The following is a 19,236-nucleotide window of genomic DNA, read 5'->3' as shown; positions in this document are numbered from 1 at the left end:
ATGCACAGTTGATAGTCTGCCGACACTATTCCATCTGATGCCACATGTTGCATTTTTCCAGGAGGTATTACCTCAAAGAGGAATCTCCACTTCTAAATAATGGGAGAATGTGGGGGATTTCTCTTTCTATTCTTTATATTTTCATTTTTATTTATTTTTATTTATTTATTCATGAGAGACACACAGAGAGAGAGAGAGAGAGAGAGAGGGGCAGAGACACAGGCAGAGGGAGAAGCAGGCTCCATGCAGGGACCCCGACGTGGGACTCGATCCCGGGTCTCCAGGATCACGCCCTGGGCCAAAGGTGGCACTAAACCCCTGAGCCACTGGGGCTGCCCCATATTTTCATTTTTAGAATGCAACCTCTTATCTTTTTACTTTTTGCAGCTCTTATGTTCAGTATCTATTTCTTGTTCTCTTGTGTTTTACTTTGTATTATTTTCAATGAGAACACATCATGACCACAGGTACCAACAAGCAGTTTTTCTGGTGACTTCATCCTGAGAAATGTCTACCTCTCAGGTGGAAAACTTGGCTTTTGTTTGCAGGCCTATATCCCAGAAACGTTTGGTCAAGATCTCAGCTTTGCTTTCAGAGAGAAAAAGACAGACAAACGGACGGATGGACAGATAGACAAGAAGATAGATCTCTGTGTATGTGTATAAATAACACACACACGTATATACATAGGTATGTACACACATATAAATACATACTTCAAATCATAGCTATAATATGGTTTTTTTTTTCATCTTGAATTAAATAATTTGCATTAATTTCAAGAGCTTGAATGAACGTGGTATATGTTTAGGTATGAAGCAACAAGTGACTTTTCCATTCATCAAAAGTTTGTTGAAAGCGTGGTTAACCAGTAGAACACAAGAACCTGTGGAGCAGACAAAGATTAATTATACCTGTACTCATGCAGCAATGTTTGTGTTCCAAACAAATTATATTTGCTTGTGTTTAAACGATGCATAAATCTGATGCGTGCAGATGAACGTGTGTTCAGGATGGGTGAGCACACTTGTTTGAATGTCATATTTATCCCTGTATTTTGTCAGAAAATTAACTTCTTTGGAGTTTGTGCTTGAGCTGAGCATATGGTTGTTGATCTCTGGAGATGACAGCCTATCTGAGCAATAGCTCCTTATGGCTCCAGCTCTCCTCGGCTGGCAGATGCTTTGGGCTTTTCTACAATTAAGTGGAGATCATCACTGTTTTCTTTGAGCACTGCTGTGCCTTGTACTCTGAAGTGTTTTGTTAATCACTGTCTGCCTTCGACAGAAGCTGCCAAAGCTCTCATTAAGTTTGAATTTTGAGATGTCATGCTCGAATGATGGAATTTCATCCTTTTTCTGCATGAATGGAATTGGCTATGGAAAGGTGCCAGAAAAAAAATCATGTCACTAAAGTATACTTGCTTTATATTTTGGGGCTGAAACAAAAGGCAGTTGGGGGAAGGGGGCTCCCAATAATTTGTCAACTCTGGAGCATATAGTTTCCTAGGTGATATAATTGTTAAGTGCTCACCCTATTAACAGGAATGGTTCCTTTACAGCATATATCAACAATCAGTCATTTCCTTTTCACAAAGTGAACTTTAAATCTCTTCTCTTCCTTGCCCCAAGACCTTTCATGGCATTTGATATCGACTCTCAAGTATGTTGAAATGGAAAGTAGTATGCAAGTTGCATAGAAGTAAAGCAATTTCTTTAATAACCTGTCTGTTTAATTGGGGGCAGGAGAAGATATTTGGTACTAAAGGGGAAAAAAGCCACTTTTGCCCTTCAAAATAATTGCTTGAAGTTTAGACTGAAAACTCATTGCATCTGTTGACTATTTAATGATTTGCTGCAGGAAACCAAGTGTTATGGGAAATATGGTTTGAAAAGACATTATCCATTTCTCTTGGTGAGTCTAATTGTTTCATTTGAATGACTAAAAGTAGGAAGTAGGTCTTGAAGAAAAAATACTTAGAGTAATTAGCCCTAATGCCTAATCACTGGAGTCATAAGCATTTGGAAATTTATTAACTGATCCATGAAGTCCTATACTTACAAAGACTGACATCTCCTACTTGTCAGCAAGCTTCAAAAGCAACATTGTTTTGTGTCTGCTTTGTCAGTGGCTCACTTTACTTTACTCAACAACATTTGTGATGGTTATTTCATTGAAATGTTTTAATGGTCACAAACAAAACAAAACTTAAACCTGTTATTTCACAGCTGGAAGGAGACTGGCTACTCTGACTAAAATAACCTGAGCATCCTTCTTTATGAATACAATATGCATTTTCCATCCAGCCAGGAACAGATTTCAGAACACACGGTACCCTGCCCACTCCTTTTAGACTATCTTAATGAATCCGAATGTTGAAAGTGGCTGAGTAAAAAGTTGATTGAGAGTTCTGAGGCAAAATGTTTGTTAATGTTTTTTTTTTTTATAGCTGTCTAATGACAAGAAAATTATTAATTTCTGCACTCTAGAAACAATTGAGGGACACATTCTAGGCATCTTGCACTATAATAGCAGATGAGTACCATATGATCTGAGATAGGAACTAGAAGGAAATAGTCAACTGACAAGTTCATATGCATATAAATTCCAGTCTTAATCTTCTGCCCCCTGTTTAGACAAAGAAGGTCACTTATCTAGCATAATTTGATTTGTGCAATGAGATCCTATTGCCCAGCATTCCTATCCTACCTGGTTATTAGAACTACCTTTAGAAGGAAAAAGGACATTGTATTAAAAAGACACAGGACTATAAGATCTGGCCTCTGTTCATAGATTTGGGCCAATGGGCTATGGGGAAGCCACAAGACTCTTCAAATTGTATTTACTATTTGGCCTATATACCTCAAAGTAGCAGTGTAAATATAGTAGAAATTGAATGTAGAAGATCACTGAAAACATAACACACTGTATAAAGATAAGGCAACATAAGTCCAACATTCAACTTCAAAACCTGGTACTTCACAGACTCCTTTCTTGAGACTCAAGGTTTAAGAAGTATCCAGTATTCAAAATCAGCCAAAAGTCTTCTAGTGGACTTTTCTATAATGGTAAAAAAGAGCACTTAGTAAAGCTAGGTCTCAGACATGTATTATTATACATTTTTAGGTAGACTTTTGAAGTGTACCTAAAATATTCTTTGACTTACGATAAATACTTAAGTATATTCCAATAATATTTATTCTTCTCTAATACTCTTCCAAATAAGTCATTTCCTGTGTGTTAAATAAAGCCAATTACTAAGATTTATTTTTATTAAATGATTTTGAAATTTGTTAAAGTAGAATCCCCCCCAAAAAAGTAGAATCCAATCTGCAAAAGTATCATTGACATTAGCAATTAATTTGTGAAAAAAATTCTAAAAGATCTAACCTCTTAAAATGGTGAATTATTTTGCTTTTATTCAAAAAATTGTCTAGTTTCATAAAGGGTACACGGGACAGCAAAATAATTTTTTTTTATAATTTTAAGTGTAACTTTTGAAAACAAAAGTAGCAACTTCTCATTGTTGAAAATACAAAAAATAAGTAAACAGAAAAATACAGGAGAAAATAACAAACACAATCCCATTACTTAGAGATAACCCCTCAAAGATGTAGGATGAGGTCCCTTATCTTATGTTTTTGTTTTATGTAATCATAACCTTCTCAATTTTTATACAATATTAATCTTATGCTTTTTATATAATGTTATATGATTCCATGTAAATTCCTTAAGACTCTAAAATATCTTTATGTATGTGTACTTTTCATATATGTATATATATGTATATATATATACTGTTCTGTATAAAAATATACTAAATACTTTTGTATGTAAAATTTTGTCGGATTTTGGTATCACTTTGTTATTTTAGATTTTGAGAAACTTTACTACTGTCTGAAAGGGCATGAGGATGGATGGGGTTTTGACATATATAAGCCCAAATTCCATATTTTGTTTTTGACTTAAAGCAGTGTGGACGCCCTGCGTTTCCATCAATAGTACAATTCTATCTCATTGAACTTCTGATGAGGAGAGTGAAAATATTGTGGTCTTTTACTTTCTTATCACACACACATGTTACAAAATGGAGAAAGCATATTATGCATAAAATATGTAATGCCTTTATGGAAGGACATCTAGATAACACTGTTGAAATTCCTATCTGTGAGCAATACCACTCAATGTTCTCGAGCAGTAGGCAGGCAGAAAATCTTCCCCACAAAGGCCACATTCCTTTTCGGATACTTTCTGACACTAGCATTCTCATCTTTTTAGTGCCTTTCCTCTTTCCTCCCTCCTGACATTTCCACTTCTTCACCACTGTCACGTTGGCTTTTAAACAACACCAAGGCATTTTTAAAGAATACAGTTCAAATGGTATAATAATTTACTGAATCTCTTGTAACATAATCAGTCTCTCTACTTTTTTGGTTTCCTATTTCATAAGGCCTTTATAAGAATTAAAATAGATGAGCCATCCATGTTAAGCATTTGACAGAGTATCTAGCATATAACAAGTGCTCAATAAGACAGGATTTTTTTCTTTATTAGTGAATTGGCAGATGAGTGATATAACCCCAGTAAAACCATAAGGGGTCTAGAATAAATTTCCAGTATGTATTAAGAGTTCACAAGCTGGAGGAGAGAAAAAAAATCCTAGAATTTAGGAAACTTTTCTCCACGGAGAACAAATCTGTTATTAAAGACATCACTTTCTAGAGACATGCATCCGGTTGTTTTTGCCGGCTATAATTCTGAAGAATTTTTCGGAGCATACACCACTCAAATAGATATCAGAGGTAAGAGTAACATTTTAATTATTGGGGAAAAAAGCAACAAAAATAAAAGATTTTAAAATAGATTGCTGTCTTTGTACATATGTTTTTGTCTTTTTTTTACAGAACATTTTTTTATCTATAATTAAATGTCACCAGTATGAACTAAGTGCCAAAAAGACTTTTGAAGTATTAAAAATAACTTTTGAAAAATACTTGGATTCATTTAAAATATAAAACAAATTTAAATTATACTCATATTTTAATGTCACATGTATTTTTGAGTATTTCAAAGTAATCCTTTTTAAAAACAAAATGTGTTGCTTATTTGAGGAAATATCTTTTGCCAGCAAGCATATCACAGGTATGATGGGATGGCCTATGGTCTGTTGGAAATACTGCTATCTCCTTGCCTCTAAAAGGAGAGCATTGGATAAAAAGTATAAGAAATTTAATTCTGTGTTGGGAAAATCAGTAATATATATACCTAATTTACAATACTTTCTTTTGTATTGATCATTATAATGAAAGATAATTGTCATCAATAAACATTGGTAAATTATTACCGGCATCACATTATACACAGTATACATATTAAATTCTAACCTTCAATAGAAGTAGAAATGAAAGTAGACTGAGTTACAATACCAATATTCTGAATAAAATTAAGTCCTACCAATTAGAAGGGAACAAAATGAAATGTTTTGGATATTCCAGCAGGTGTATTTTAAAAAAGTATTCTCCCCCTGGAGGTGCCTGGGTACCTCAGTCAGTTAGGTGTGTGACTCTTGATTTTTATCTCAGGTCATGATCTCAAGGGCCTGGGATTGAACCCTACACTGGGCTCTATGCTCAGTGTGGAGTCTGCCTCTCTCCCTCTCCTTCTCCCTCAGCCCCTCCACCCACTCATGCATGCTCTCTCTCATCCTCTCTGAAATGAAATAAACTCTAAAAAAAATCATTCTCCTAACAACATTACCTTGGACTTTACTCATGCATATTGTCATAAACCAGATCAGGCTGTTCTCTTCTGGTAATGCTTCCCAGAATAATACTTTTTATAACCAAGAAATTGGATGTGTTCTATAAGATCTCTTCATAATCATCTCCCTTCAAAACAGGCCTGAATTTTTTAATGTTGAGGAATGCAAAACACAACCTATCATTTATAGATTCTTGGACTGATGAGTAGGGCTGATTTTTATGTATGTATGTATGTATGTATGTATGTATATATGTATGTATTTTTTACTTCTCTCTCTCTCTAAGACTTTTTATTTTTTAGAAGAGAGTGCTACATTTGGTACAATTGCTGAACCTACATCAATATATTGTTATTGCCCCAATTCCATAGTTTACATTAGCATTCTTTCTTGGTGGTGTACATTCTGTGGGTTTGGACAAATGTCTAATGACATGTATTCAACATTGCAGTATCAAATAGTGTATTTCCACTATCCTATCTCTTTAAAAATATATGTAAATGTATCGTAATAAATATAGATTAAGTGTTTTTTTTTTCAGTTTTTAAAATACATCTTCTCTGAGCATGATGATTCTGTTCTTCCCTCCTTATTGGCTTTGCTGGGCTCCTAGAATCATTTCTCTCCACTCTAATCCTTATTCTTCTTGTATACCTCATTATAGCATTAGGGTGAAAGTGCTATTGCAACACTATTTCTTTACCAGCAATCAACTTCCAAACAATAATTTTTATTGTCTTACTTATATCATTTAATGGTTTTTCTCTCTAATTATTATTCTAATTATTTCCATGGAGAAAACCTCTGTACAATTATTCTATGCTCAAGGAGTTGACACTTGAAAACTAAAAGGAAAATTAACCTTCTACATAAATATAATGTCAATATGAAAATTTAATGTGCTTTTTTAATCTTTTGCTTCCTAGAAAACACAACCTTCTCCCTGGCCATCAATTGTCCAGATAAGTATGTGCTATAAGGAAATGTAATGAGAAAAACTTAGTAGATATTTAGCTTCTGATATTTAAAAATAGGATTACAGATCCAGTCACTAGCTCTGCAATCAAGGCAATTGTCTTGAGGGAAAATTTTCTAAATTCTCTCATTTTTTAATGTAATATTTGATCCTTAGGATCTGTGTCATGGAGTTCTACTAATATATTAAAAAAATATCCTGTCTACCATTTAGTGTTTCCCGGGAATTTGGTGTAACAAAGAAAAAGTCGAGTGTGGCATTATTAGAAACTGTGAACAAACAAAAAGAAAATAGAATCAGTCAAAATGTGTCTTGTCTCAGATTTAGAGAGGAAGAAAGTAGTGTTCAATGGATGTGTGGAGAGGGCAGGGGCTGAGTAACATCAACATAGCAGCTGTTGGCCAGGTAAACAAGAAGACCTGAGCTTAGCTAGTGGAACAGAGATAAGACCAAGAACCAGATGACAATCAGCCTTGAGAGTTTTCCAGAGGAGGTATGGTGAATTGAATTGTTCTCCATAATATCTCACTAGCTACTGTCATAGAAGTATGTATTTGCTTTCTGTGATCTAAATTGTCAGTGCTTCTGACACTAGTATATGGATTATGCACACCCACACTCCAATGATTTTGCCTTGGCCATATGATTTTTAGCCAGTGGACTCTGGGAAGAAGTGACAATGGGTTATTTATGATCCAGAATTTTTAAAAAATGTATTTATTTATTTGAGAGAGAAAGAGAGAGGGAGAGCAAGAAGAGGGGCAAGGAGGGAGGGAGGGAGAATCCTAGAGAGAATCCTCAAGGAGATTCCCTGTCAATCACAGAGCCCTATGTGGGATTGGATTCCAGGACTTGGAGATTACCACCTGAGCCAAAACCAAGTCAGATGCTTAACCAGTTGAACCACCTCAGGGGCCCCTGTCTTAATAAGCATTGCTTGTTTCGGTTAGCCCCTCTTGCTCTTCTGCTATCCATCATGGAAGGATCCTACTCTGATAGCGACTAATTCTCAAAAGACAAAGAAAAACCATGAAAAAAATCTGAACCAGGTCTGTAACCTAATGCAGAGCCAACCGCACCAAACCATGAACCATGAACCTCTGAGCAAGAAAAATAAATGTTTGTTTTCGTAGGACACTGAAATGTGGGAGAGGACTTTTATATGCAACATTATCACAGGAGAAACCTGACTAATACAGGGGATCACCAGAAGGACTTTGCTGTGGGATCACTACAGATTAGATTGTCCAAGATTAAATGAAAGAATTCTTGTACCACCAGCATGAGCCTAGATGAAGCCCAATAGTACGTGAATGTTGTCCCTTTGGAAGGAGACTAAGAGGTCAGATTAGATTACACCATCAGAATCCTCCTCTTCTAGAAGAGGCTGCTGGGAAGGCAGCACTTATATAATTTTAGGGCCTAGAGGTGTGGGGGGACTTTTCCCCTAAGTGTCCAATCCTTCTCTTCTTCCATTAGGTCCCAGACTCTTTTGCTGCATCTGGACTTCATCTTACAAAGAAAAACATGGAATTGAGAGGCTGAGAAACTGAGAACTCTAATTCCAGGCAATAAATACTTCTTAAACAGGCAATTTAAATCATTACTTAGTTTAGGCTTTAAAAATCAGCCCTTTTTGGGGCGCCTGGATAGCTCAGTCATTGAGCATCTGCCTTCGGCTCAGGGCGTATTCCTGGAGTCCCAGGATTGAGTCCTATAACAGACTCTCCACTGGGAGCCTGCTTTTCCCTCTGCCAATGTCTCTGCCTCTCTGTGTCTCTCATGAATAAAATAAATAAAATATATTTTAAAAAATCAGACTTTTTATTTCTTTTTATTTTTTATTTGTTTAAAGTTTTTATGTATGAGAGAGAGAGAGAGAGAGAGATTGTGAGAGAGGCAGAGATAGGGGAGAAGCAGGCTCCATGCAGAGAGCCTGACCTGAGACTTGATCCCCGGTCTCGCCCTGGGCTGAAGGTGGCACTAAACTGCTGAGCCACCAGGGCTTCCATATTTCTTTTATTTAAATAACACCTTTTATTTTTTAACTAACTTATTTTATTTAAGTATAGTTGACACACAATGTTACATTAGTTTCCAGTGTATAACATAGTGATTCCACAAGTTTATCCATTGTGCTGTGCTCACCACAGGTGTAGCTGTATCTGTCACCATGTTTCTATTACAGTGTCATTGACTGTATTCCCTATGTGGTGCTTTTTATTCCTGTGACTTACTCAATACGTGACTGGAGGCATGTATCTCCCATTCAGCTTCACCCATTTTGCTCATCTCCCCACCTGCACCACAATGGCAACCATCAATTTGTTCTTTGTATTTATACAGCCTTTTAATTTTGTGGCTGCTTGCTTATTTTTTCCTGATAACCACAAATTTGGGATTTGGAGGAAGACTAGTGTGGTCCTAGGCTAAGTAAGGAATTTTTTTTCTCTACATGATTGAGTTGTAAATTGAATGAAGACTAGTTAAGAGGTTTTGTAAAGATTTCAAGGGAAAGTATGATATAAGCAGAATTTTAAAAAAGTGGGGAAAGAATTTGGTGAAAGACGATTGGGGCAAATCTCAAATTTTATTCCCCTTTTTCTGTATTTGTGCTTACATGTGCCCGGTGGTTGTTGTGAAGAAGGAGAACCACTCAAAGTCCAGTTCAGTTGTTGAATTTGAGGGAAAATAATATCATAACTTAAATTCTTTTGTTGGTATTTGAGATTTTTTTTTTACTTTTGTCCTTATCAGAAAAGAGTGAAGAGCTAAGTAAAGACATGCATATGAGTGTAATTTGTCTTTAACCTAAGGTTCTTGTACGTTTTTAATAACATTTTTCTAGAAAAACTATTTCTGTGAAGGTTAAAAGGCAAAGAAAAAAACAACCATTGTAACATTATTAATTTTCTGAGAACTCACTACCCATGGAACCTTTTGTACTTAGAGTGTACTGTTCTTGCTAAATAAATTTCTAATAATTCAGTTGTCACCATTCTAATTATTTCTGTTTACTTTAACTGAATCACGGAAGAAATTGATATACTTGTGAAATTTATAAAATATGCACACTGATAAAAAGATGCAGTTGTTTTTAAAAAAGTATCTTTTGGCAGTTAAAAAAACCAACAGTACCTATGTGTGGATTGAGTAGGGTTGTGGATATATTTTATAATTTTGGTCCTTGAAATATTATTGACCCTTAGGGTGTCACATGTTATATTCAAATACCACATGATCTTAATGTATTACCAACATTTAGGATGGGCAATGGAGTTTTCCTCTTCCTGTAGATTATAAAACAAAAACATAAGAGGGGCTGATTTCATTTATTTCAAGACTATTGATTTCCAGTCCTTCTCTGCTAACTTTAAAAAAGTCACAATAGAGATTCATTTATTTTTATTAAAAATGATAAATCTTCAAGTATATTCTCTCTTTAGGGCTTTTAGATTTTACCTCTTTACATGCTTTTCATAGTTCAGTGAAATATTTCTATGGAAATAATAGTGACAATAGCAGTTTGAACCAGATTAGAAATACAAGTGGTTCCTCTACGGGAAGATGCCTCCGAGGTTTGAAGATTGTAGATTCTGTGCATAGATTTTTAGTAAAACATTTTCACTACCTCTGTGTTTGAAAAACATAATAGATAAATATCCTTGACATTACATATATTCATTGATTTTACAGCACTACTGCACAGGATGCTGCAGAGCTTTACAAAACTATCCCTGCAGATAGATGCTGAAAGGTAAAGTTCCTTATTCTAAGCTCTTCAGTAAACACTTTAAATCATGAGTCTCGACAAAAGCCGGCATACTTTCTAGCCCTGGTCACAAAACTAATATTTCTTATCAAGACACCATTGTATTATTTAGAATTATATTTTATAAGTAACTATTTAATAACTTATTGGAAGAGAAAAGTTTCTGTCCTTTGGTTTTCGTGAGAATATTTTACTTAGATTTTTCCTTGAAAATAACATATCTAAAATACATCTTTAAAAATACAAAATCACCACTCGATAAAGTAAGACTAATAATGTCAACTTTGTGTAGCTCTTTTTGAATTCAGTGTCTTTGCAAATGTATGTGTACTATAATTCTCAGGTATCAGTTCTAGATTTACTATAGTAGCATGGTATTGTAAAACTCTCAATTCCTCTAAAAAGAATTGATCTCCAGACTCTTTTTTTTTTTTTAATGGATTTATTTGTTTTTGTCCAATAGAGACACTCTGGCAGTTTCATCTCTTGGACCTTGGTTTGCCCCTGAAGAAAGACAGTCCTCCTTCCTTGAGGAAGCCCAAGTAAATGCTCTTCCAAGGAAACACTGCTACAGGTGCTACATGTGAACAATGCTCATGTTTTTACATTAAATTTTTTCAGGTGCATTATTAGGTTATTTTCAAAATGACATCAGAGTGGCAATAGAATGGCATCTTTAATTTGATACCAAGTCAAAGTAAGCACTGGAGAAGTTTCAAAAATCATTTTAGATTTTGCCGATTTTTGACGATTCCTTTTTGTTAACTTAGCTTTGTATGAGATAGCTACTGTAAAAAAAATTCACTTATGACCACTACTATTTAAACATTCAAAACAAGTTCATATGGTATTATGATTTCAGTGCTCTTTGGTGAAGTGAAAAAGAATACTATGTGAAGTGTGAATAATGTGAATAATACTATGTGAAGGCTGAAATGTTAAAACAATAACAACCATAATAAACCATGTAATTAAAATAGATCAACATAACTACTAGAATTAACTAATAAATCAAAATTTTAGCATGTCTCTTATAGTTAGGCTCTTATAGTTAGGTTTTAACATAATAATTTTAGTGTGGTGTTTTTGTTTTGTGTGTGAATGTGTGTGTTTGCGTTTGCATTCTTTTTTTTCTTTTAGGGTTTTTTTTTTAATTTTTATTTATTTATGATAGTCACAGAGAGAGAGAGAGAGAGAGCGGCAGAGACACAGGCAGAGGGAGAAGCAGGCTCCATGCACCGGGAGCCCGAAGTGGGATTCGATCCCAGGTCTCCAGGATCGCGCCCCGGGCCAAAGGCAGGCGCCAAACCGCTGCGCCACCCAGGGATCCCTGCATTTGCATTCTTGAAAATCACACTCACGTTCTTTAGGTCCATTTCCATGTTATCATGGTTCATTCTTTGGAGTTTCCTGAAAGTAAAGACCTTGCAATTCCTTTAGAAATAATATGCAAAGGCAAGTCAACACCTATAAATCCACACACACATACGTGCACACAGATACTAAAAAGGAGCTTCTAAAATTCTGACAAATGTCATAGATTGGTTCATGGATGTATTCGTGGGAGTCACTGAGAGTGCCTTGACGTCGAGATGCTATTTACTATTCTTTAGTCTATTCGCACCATCGTTATTTCACATGTTTCCTTTACATGTAACATGGGACATCTTAAACATTATTTCTACACTTTTTCTTTCGTGTATCATAAAAGCATCTCAAATGCTGTGTGATCAATGTCAAAAGCTCTGCAACTTTCCTCTATTATGCATTCTGGTAGATGTATGCTCATTATTACAGGAAGTGAACTTTGGAATTTTAATGGCCTTAAGATCTACTATTTGTGTATTGGGGTGTGTGTGTGTGTGTTTGTGTGTGTGTGCACGCACGGATAAATGCACAGAGAGACCTTCCCATGAAATATAGTATTGAGAGGGTAAGATATGTTTAGAAATCTCATACATAGATTATTGGTCAGATTGTAGAGATATTTGATGCAGAAAAGACGTTAGCTCAGCATAATGAATATGTCTGCCAGCCATTTTTATAATGACTTGCTGCAGTTTTTATTGTCTGACAAACCGTATGCTGTGCTGTACTGTGAGCTTTCTTGTTCGACATAATAAAAAATGATGCAATGTATCCCTAGAAGTCTAGCTGGATGAAAAGAAGGCAGCAGAGTACTGCTTCTGCCAATAGTTTGGTTGCATATTCTGTGGAAATTATTCTGCAGGTGATAAATACACAATTACCATCGTTTGTAGTGCATTCTTCATGATCTCTAGTAAGGACATTATTCAGATATAGAGCTTTTAAATCTATTCATAAACCTAAAATTTCTGTACACATATTTAGCAAACCACCAGGTGTGTCTGAACGTTTGGAGATGAAAATATTTACCTATATTTAGAGAGCCATGAAATCACTTACTTTTGGTTTGTTAATTTATTACTACTGCATTTCACGTGACTTTTTGAAACATTTGCTCATCAGGGAAATAATATTTCAAAAGATAAAAGGTTCCAGTTACTTAATAGTTAAGTGCATCAATATTACATGAAAGATTTAGGCTTAAGTATGAGTGATCATTTTCAATTTAGCATTTCCATATATATGAAAAGATCTATGCTTAGTTTTAATAAGAATGTATTAATATAAGGTCTATAAAGTACACTGGGCAGGAGTCTGGTACAATAGAACGGCATGGTATGTATATTCACTTTGGTGATAAATGCTTCATTCCTTCTTTAGAGGATTATTAAAAGCGTTCTCTGGAGGAATAAAATGGTGGAAGTCACACATTTAATAGCTCAGGTACAAAGAGTCAGATTGTGCCAGTTGGCAAAAGTTAGCAGGAAGCTGTCACAATAAATGGCAGCAGCTGCTCATAGTTCTAAAGAGTATGTCCCAGTCAGAACTGAAAACTGATGGCATCTACATTAATACTACCTTAATGGCCCATCTGCTGCTCCATAGGGTCCCTAGCTGCTGTATGGAGTCATAGGCATTTGACAGGCAGTCTCTGTATGCCAGACGCACATTGTGCCAAATGTTTTAGGCTGCTTCATCTCGTTCTGATCTGTCAAACTCTCCCTACTCATTTATCAGGCAAGGAGTTATGAGGGTTTTTCTTTTCTACACATCATTGGCTTTCAGCATTGGGGCAGCTAAGAATTTGGAAGGCAAACTACTTTGGTTATTATTATTTTTTTTTCTCTAATTGACAATGCAAGGCAAAGTTGTCTGATATACTGTACTGTAGTGGGTACGGTAACAAAGCGCTGTGACAAGCAAGCCCTGTGGAGAAATCAATCGTGGGCGGTTTAAAATGCGGCGCTGCATAAATATGTTTTTGTGATTGTATTGGGGGAAATAGTATATATTTCTGTAGAGCCTTATTAACTGGGCAGATATAAGAGCTTACTTTTCGGCTGTTGGGTTATAAAAATACTAATAGGGCAACACCTTTAGAATACTTTGATGGAAGATGGAAAGTGAACACTTAAAACCATCTCTTAAACTTCTTCTCTTAAAGTGGACTGTATTTTTGCATAGTATAGGCAAACAGGTGTAAATAAGAGTGTGTTTTATAGCACATGTGGAAAAAGTATTGTTCAACGTTGAGGATGGTGTATTATTTATTTTAGGTATACTGAATGATCAGGGCAGTGCAATTCACATATGATTGAGTAAATGATGGCAAATGTGTAATCAGATTTATAATACTTTTACCATCAAAAATTGGAAATCTTTCTTTTTGGAAAAAATCTCTAAACCGTGAGATTGAACATTACTCTTGAGTTCATCGATAGGACTTCTAAATTTTGGGGAACAATTGCAAAATGGCTGCCAAGTATATGCATTTTAGAAGATCTACCCCCTTTCTCATAAAGACAGTTGACAGATAAACCCCATTTCCACTGGGCTCTCCCTAGCTTGCCTGACTATATACATGTTTCCAAAACATAATTGTTCCATATTTGCCAGAGTTCTTCATATGTTCATAAATATGATGGACTATATGTTTTTCTCAATGATTATTCTCCCTCTTTCTCCTTCTCTGTCTCTCTTTGTTGCCAGTTTCTTGAGTTATCAGCTTTTTGGTCTTACCAGACTTTTTAAGAATGTATAATAAATTAAAAAAAAAAGATGCACAAAGATAACACCATTAATTGGGTATAAGTAAACTATATGTGTCACATGTTATGGTGTTCAAATAAGAAAAATAGAATATGGTGTTCAAATAAGAATGTAGGTAGAACTCTTAGTTACTTTATTTCAGGCTTCAGCAGGTTTCCTAATCACAATCAACAACAACAATATTAATGATAATTTAAAAAGCAAAGATCAAAATATTGTTGGTATGTTTTCTTGGAAAGCTAATTATCTGCCTTGAAGAATGATAAATCATATGTAAATTATGAAGTTTAATACAAGTGTGTGTGTGTGTGTGTGTGTGTGTGTGAGTGGATATATCCCAATGAGATTGAGATGTACTTGAACCATTTCTGTGAGACGTTAAAGTTAGACTGTGTCTTTCTTTACAATTATGTTTGAAAAGGTAGATTGTCAGGCATATTAGGGCTATCCAAAAGAAAACAAGGCTGGAAATTGCCATGTGTGCCTAGAGAACAGGCTCACCATAGAAAGAGTCAGGTAGACAGAGCGAACCTTGGAGTAGGGTCTATACTTCAGAGGGGAGCATCTTGCTGACAGCACAGCTCATCATGACCCACCATCTCTTTGACATTTGTAGGTTCTTGAGAGATGGATCTCTCTGTGGTTTAGAACTGCTACAAATCGTTGGTAGCTAGGCCCCCTTGCTGTGGGATAGCCCTTGGTGAAATGTAACACAAAAAGACAGAGAGGGATGCTTCTCACTCGGAGGTAGGTGGCACTGCTGATGAATTTTCAGTGCAAACAGCATCCAGTTGGCTTCTGCAATTGCTTGTGAATTACCGCTGAAGTATCTGGACCCCAGAAATACTCCTCAGTTTTACCTTCTCCTGCTGGACACAAACGTGTCCAACAAACAGCTTGATTTGTGGAGGCAGGTGAGCAGACAAGGAAATTTGAAAAATTAGAAAAACACAGAAAAGAGGAGTCCACCTATGAGGCAAATAAATGAGAATATCACAGACAAAGGCAGGTGAAGCTTGAGGCGGTAGTATTTATATTTTTGGCCCTTAATGTCAGAGTTCATTCTTCTACAGATATTTTAGCATGCTTTCAGTAGGCTGGAGGGATGGAAGGTGCACATCATGTGTCCTCACGCTAGCATGTAGAAAGGACTCCAAAGTAATCAGTAGTCTTTAACGTTACTTTTATTGGAGTAGAAGACTTTTGGGTTATTTTCTTCTGGAATTTTATCTGAGGCTTTGGGTGCATGTATTAATTTTTGCAGAAAAAGGAAGGCGGGACAAGCTCAGCCCACTGCCCCACCAGCTCCCGGGGCAACTTTCCACCCCCCTGAGCACCCACGAGCTCCACCTGGGAGGTGAGCAGAGAACCGGGAGCTGCAGTGAGAAGGGCCTTTGCCTCTGATGAGGTCGGGGACGGAGAAGGAGAAATGAAACAATTGAGGGGGCGGGCCGAGGAGCCGGGCTGGGGGGAGCCTCGGGCGGGAGAGCCCCCCAGATGCTGGGGCTTTAACGATCTGCCGGATTCATCCCGGAGGGAAAGTGCACAGCGGGGAGATGGGGGGACCCAGGAGGGGGTGACGCCTCCAGTCCCGGGGTCACCAGGGGAGGAGGGCGCCGGGGGGAGCGCACCCACCCCGCGGGGTCTCGGTGAAGGGCTGGAGCGCGGCCCCGGGCCTTGGGGAGAAGTGGGGGGTGCTCCGGGTGGAGGGGGGATGAGCCCCAATCCCTGGGGTAGGGGGGGCTCCGGGTGGAGGGGGCTGAGCCCTGATCCTTGGGGAGGCTGATCCCCAATCTCCCGGGAAAGGAGGCACTGGATGGGGTTCAGCAGCACAGGGCCTGGATCCCAGGGCACGGGGTGGGGTGTGTGTGGGGGGCAGCTGGGATCCTGAGCTTCCCCCCAGGGTGGGCTGAGGACAGGGAGGGCAGAGGCTGGGAGGACCCTCCTGCCTCAGGAGGCAGGGAAGGTGCGGGGCAGGGAGGGCACAGACGGCAAGGATCCTCCTGCCCCGGGAGTGGGGAGGTAGGGGAGGCGGGGAGGACACAAGACAGCGAGGACGCTCCTGCCGCCCTGAGCTGTGCAGGTCAGTGCCCCCCACCCCCTGTCCCCGCCGCCCCTGGAGCACCCAGGCCCCTGCTGACCCAGAGCTGTGGGGAATTACTGCGGGACCTGACTCCAGAGCTGGGGATCTGGCCGCTGCCAGTGGGGTGGTTCCTTCTGTGTCACCCTGTGCCTGGGACGAGTGGGGCCGCCAGGGGACAGGGGCCTCACAGAGTCAACAGCTCCCACTGAGCCAGCACCTGGCAAGGTGCAGGGCAGCTCCCAAGGTGCACACACCTGAGCATCAGCACAGCAGCCCCTCCCCCAGAGACCTCCTGGAAGGAGGGGGGAAGAGCAAGTTCTTGACCAAGCAGTGCTGGAAAGCTCCAGGGGAAGTCGAGGTATTAATAGTATATAGAGCCACAGGGTACCTCTCCTATTTTTTTTCTTCCTTTTTCCAGTACAACTCATTTTTATTTCAGACTGCAAATTTCCTTTTTTTTCTTTTCCCTCCTTAACTACAATATTTTACCACTTCTTCATATTTAAGTTCCTTCCTTTTTGACTTTCATATTTCTATCAATATAGGTCTTAGATACATTTCCCACTTCTAGATTCCCTTCAACATACTCAACTTAATTTTGGGATATTTTTTTTTTGCCTTGTTTTTTTGTTTTGTGATTCTTGTTTTCTCTGCCTAATTTTGTTCCACAAGGGCAGACATTAATACCTTCTAAAACATGACCAGCATGCACCCAGAACCAAGTGGTATACCATGCTGATTCCTTCTGTGAAATTCCTCATTCCCATTCTGCCCCCCTCTGTTATCTCATTTAAGGTTTGGATGGTCAATGTTGGGGCTTTCTACAAGTATTTCTAGCTTATAAAATTTGGGACCGAGCATATTCTAACATACGGAACTTAATATACTCAGAACCAAGAGGATCACCCTCTAGGACCCCTCAGGTAGACAATATTCTCCCTCCACTACAACTTCATCAACACCACCAACTCCCAGTACCTCCCTTTTTTTCTTCTCTTTTTTTTCTCTTTACTTTTGCTTTTTTTCTCTTTTCTTTCTTTCTTTCTTTTTTTTTTTTTTTCTTCTTCTTTGGGATTCTTGGCCTTTTATTTTTTACTACTTTGTTTTAAAATTTGTTTTTCACTTTAGTGGTCCTATTGTTTTATTTCATTCTGATCTTCATTTTCAATTTCTGGTCTCTGACCTTGTGAGAATCATCTAGGGTGAAATTTACTTAGGTCGTGGTTGATATTCTTGACTCAGGTCGCTCATACAGCTACTCTGCACTGAGCAAAATGACTAGAAGGAAGAATGCACCACAAAAGAAAGAATCAGAAACAGTACTCTCTGCCACAGAATTATGGAATATGGATTACAATTCAATGTCAGAAAGCCAATTCAGAAGCACAATTATAAAGCTACTGGTTGCTCTGGAAGAAAACATAAAGGAATCAAGAGACTTCATGACTGCAGATTTAGATCTAATCAGGCTGAAATTAAAAAACAATTGAATGAGATGCAATCGAAACTGGAGGTCCTAATGATGAGGGTTAATGAGGTAGAAGAAAGAGTGAGTGACATAGAAGACAAGTTGATGGCAAGGAAGGAAGCTGAGGACAAAAGAGAACAACAAGTAAAAGACCATAGGAAAGGTTAAGGGAAATAAATGATAGCCTCAGAAGGAAAAATCTACATATAATTGGAATTCCAGAGAACGCCGAGAGGGACAGAGGCCAGAAAACATATTTGAACAAATCATAGCTGAGAACTTCCCTAATTTGGGGAGGGAAACAAACATTCAGATCCAGGAGATAGAGAGGTCCCCCCCAAATTCCATAAAAACTGTTCAACACCTTGACATTTAATAGTGAAACTTGCAAATTCCAAAGATAAAGAGAAAATCCTGAAAGCAGTGAGACACAAGAGATCCCTAACTTATATGGGGAGAAATATTAGATTAACAGCAGACCTCTCCATAGAGACCTGGCAGACCAGAAAGGGCTGGCAGGATATATTCAGGATCCTAAATGAGAATTTAGGGTCCTAAATGAGAATGCAGTCAAGAATACTCTATCCAGCAAGGCTCTCATTCAGAATAGAAGGAGATATAAAGAGCTTCCAAGATAGGCAGAAACTGAAAGAATATGTGACCACCAAACCAGCTCTGCAAGAAATATTAAGAGGGACCCTGTAAAAGAAAGGGGAAGCCCAAAGAAATAATCCACAAAAACAGGGACTGAATAGGTATTACGATGACACTAAATTCTCTGAACCTGAATGGGCTAAATGATCCCATCCAAAAGACACAGGGTTTCAGATTGGATTAAAAGCAAGACCCATTATTTGCTGTCTACAAGAGACTATTTGAGACCTAAGGGTACCTCCAGCCTGAAAATGAAAGGTTAGAGAACCATTTGCCATTCAAATGGTCTTTAAAAAGAAAGCTGGGGTAGCAATATTCACATGAGATAAATTAACATTTATCCAAAGACTATAGTAGGAGATGAAAAGGGCCACTATTACATACT

General features: G+C 37.7%; 1 long non-coding RNA gene across 14 annotated transcripts in view; it reads left to right on the top strand.

The window, feature by feature from the left end:
* LOC144293771 (uncharacterized) overlaps window positions 1-19,236 on the top strand; it is a 583,355-nt gene that overhangs the window by 469,622 nt on the left and 94,497 nt on the right. For all 14 annotated transcript variants that reach the window (XR_013361068.1, XR_013361104.1, XR_013361085.1 and 11 more), the window contains 2 exons: window positions 10,434-10,494; window positions 10,973-11,083. This is a non-coding gene — a long non-coding RNA (uncharacterized LOC144293771). The remainder of the gene's footprint in view (window positions 1-10,433; window positions 10,495-10,972; window positions 11,084-19,236) is intronic.

This window comes from Canis aureus, chromosome 2 (assembly GCF_053574225.1).
Source record: "Canis aureus isolate CA01 chromosome 2, VMU_Caureus_v.1.0, whole genome shotgun sequence".
In the NCBI taxonomy this organism is placed as follows: Eukaryota; Metazoa; Chordata; class Mammalia; order Carnivora; family Canidae; genus Canis; species Canis aureus.
Note: the sequence above shows the minus strand (reverse complement) of the source record. Positions and strands in the feature narration are given on the sequence as shown.